Source organism: Diceros bicornis, chromosome 25 (assembly GCF_020826845.1).
Source record: "Diceros bicornis minor isolate mBicDic1 chromosome 25, mDicBic1.mat.cur, whole genome shotgun sequence".
In the NCBI taxonomy this organism is placed as follows: Eukaryota; Metazoa; Chordata; class Mammalia; order Perissodactyla; family Rhinocerotidae; genus Diceros; species Diceros bicornis.
The window spans coordinates 9,338,780-9,341,576 of NC_080764.1; the positions used below are offsets into that span (position 1 = coordinate 9,338,780).

The 2,797-nt window shown below is 51.1% G+C and overlaps 1 non-coding gene across 1 annotated transcript; it reads left to right on the forward strand.

Moving 5' to 3' along the window:
- The first annotated feature begins 2,163 nt into the window (after positions 1-2,163).
- Positions 2,164-2,270, forward strand: LOC131421971 (U6 spliceosomal RNA). The gene has a single exon (XR_009224010.1). It is a non-coding gene; the product is annotated as a U6 spliceosomal RNA (small nuclear RNA).
- Positions 2,271-2,797: the final 527 nt, after the last annotated feature.

A 2,797-nucleotide genomic window follows, 5' to 3' on the forward strand; every position in this document is an offset into this window, starting at 1 on the left:
TTTTCTTGACACCTCTGCATTATGAAGAGCTCTGAAGGGAATTCCTTGTCTCCCCAACTTTCCTAAGTCCTGCAGTGCTTAGTGCCTGGTGCCTTCATCTTTCCCTCAGTCAGTTTCAACACTGTGGTTTCGTTGATCCTGCCCGGGGCCCTCCCCAGCTGTGGGGAAGGAACAAGGGTGTTCAGTAGGTGATTATCGAATGGAGAAAGTCTTCTGTCTCCCCCTGAGTGCTCCCCACAGAGCCATGACAAATTAATAATCCCTGTTACCACTTACTGAATGTCTGTGCTGTGCCAAGTTCTAGGCCAGGTGCTAAGTTCCTGCTCTTATATAAGGGGGGCATAGACAGGTCACTCAGGCAGTTCAGCCAAGCCCAGGCTGGACCCTGGTGTTGGATGGACTCGGGACAATGGGCTTCCCACCCTGTCCTGCCGGGCTGTACAACTCCAGAGGCAGCCGAGTGGCCTGGTATTCCAATGGCATAGGCTGGAGTGAGCACTGGGGCCTAGGCTGTCATTCTGGAAGCTTGCAGGACCATCAGCTCAGCCAGGGTCCAGCTCCTATCAATTTTACCCCTAAATCCGTCTGGGTCTCACCATTTGTCCCCAGGTCACCACCTTGAGTCCCACCTCCCCAGCTGCCAGCTCTCCTTTTAAAATTCATCCCCACCTGGCATCTTCCAAAAAAAGCGATTCCATCCTTAAAACCCCTGAGGAGCAGGCCCTTTGCCCTTTGAATAAAATCCACTCTCCTTCAGGCGACTTATAAGACTCTGGGCCACGTTTTTAGCCAGTTCTCCAGCCACCCCACTGCGGGCTTTAAGATGTGGCAAAACTGAACAGTTCTCACTTCCTCACCTGGCCACAGCTGGGTCCTCCGCCTGGGTGCCCACTGTCTACACCTGCCTCCCCAGGCAGGGCCGAATGGTCCAGATGCTGCCAGATCATAGCTGCCTGTTAGCTCTTCTGGTTCCCCTGCAAGGACTGTGAGCATCTTGAGGGCAGGACTGTCTGATTACGCGTGGACTTCCTAACGTCCGGCATAGCGTATGTTGAGCGAGTTGAATGAATGTAAGAATAAATGAACGAAGGGGCTGCCGATTGGACCAGCTTATCCCTGTGGGCTCCAGTGAGTTTCCAAGACACACTCAAGGAAATCATCATAACCTGGTTGCATGTCCACCCAGCATCAGGAGAGAAGACCAATGGCAGGTCTAGGGTAGGAGCCGTGCTGGCCACATGAGGGTCCGGGAAGCCCCTGGTCTTGCCACAGGGAGCTGCTGAAGCATGTGTAAGAAGGCCACCTTCCTCTCCCTCATCTCAGGCTAGCTCTGTTGACCGTCCCAGAAACCTGTCCTGCACCTCACTGTGGCTTCGCTGTGTAAGGATGCCTGTGAGTTTCCTGTCAAACTTTTCTGCAGAGCACAGGCAGGAAGGCCGAGGTAATTTAATATTAGCTAACATTTACCACACGCCAGGTATGTGCTAAGGGCTTTCTACATACAATCTCATTTAATCCCCACGTTCCCATCTTACAGTTGAGGAAAAGGGGGCACAGAGAAGTTCAGTAACTTGTGAGGACCGAGGGTCAGGGTCAGAGCTGGGATCTGAAATTAAGCTGTCTCACTCCACTATGATTTGAATTTAGGATACACAGGCAGGCCTTTTCTTGGCTCCCTGGCTTGCAGGGGCCATGGGCCACCTGGTGATAAGCTGGCCTTCCTTTCCTCTCAGTGAGGTTTAGAAGCAGAGTCTGAGGGAAACTGCAAAAGCAACCTTGTTACCATGGCAACAGCCCTGTCGCTGCAACTGGGATTTTAAAGCAGAATATCTGTCCTACCCGCACGCGCACGGGCCCAAGAGGTTCGCGCACCCCCAGAATGGCTGCACCTTCTGGGATTCTGGGGAGGTGAGTGGAGCCAAGGAAATTGGGCAGGCCCAGGGGTGAGGGGCCCTAGACCAGGCCCAGGGCCCAACTGCCATCACCCTGAGGCAACTTCCAAAATAGAAAATGTTCAGAACAATGCCCATCATGAACAATTGCTCTTCTACTCAAAACCTGCAGTGGTTCCCAATAATCCGCCACGCTGGTGTGTTCCCCCGTGGGACATCAGAATGTGGACTGGCCATAATGTAATTTTTTCCCCTTAGAAACAACCACCTAGTGCTCGCTTCGGCAGCACATATACTAAAACTGGAACTATACAGAGAAGATTAGCATGGCCTCTGCGCAAGGATGGCACGAAAATTCGCAAAGCGTTCCCACACCTCCTGCCACCCTTCGCTGATCAGCTCAGAAAAAACGATATCAGTTAAAGCACAACGTGTGGCACTCAATAGTGAAATTGTGATTTTTTTCACCATAAAAATTAATAATTTTAAAAAATTAAAAAAACAAAACAAAACAAAGAAACCAACCACCTAAATTCTACCTCTGCAAATCCTCTCCCATCTGGGCTCGTTTCTCTCCCCTACTTACCATTGACCACCTCTGACCCGGCGCAGACCTACTTTAATTTTCACCTTGACCACTGTAATAATGTCACTGTTCTCCCACTGCAAACATCCATTTGCTCAATAAGTACTTCTTCAACCTCTTGCTCTTAGCTAGAGGCTGGGCTAGGAGCTCGGGACTCAACAAAGAGCAAAACAGACCGGGCCCTGCATCCTGGAGTTGGCGGTCCAGCAGGAAATGCACACGAAATTGGCCATTGTCAAACCCAGTAATGCTGAGTGTAAAGATGTAGGGAGCTCAGGTGTCTTCAAAATGCCCAAAAGGACGAAGGTGAGCTGGGGGA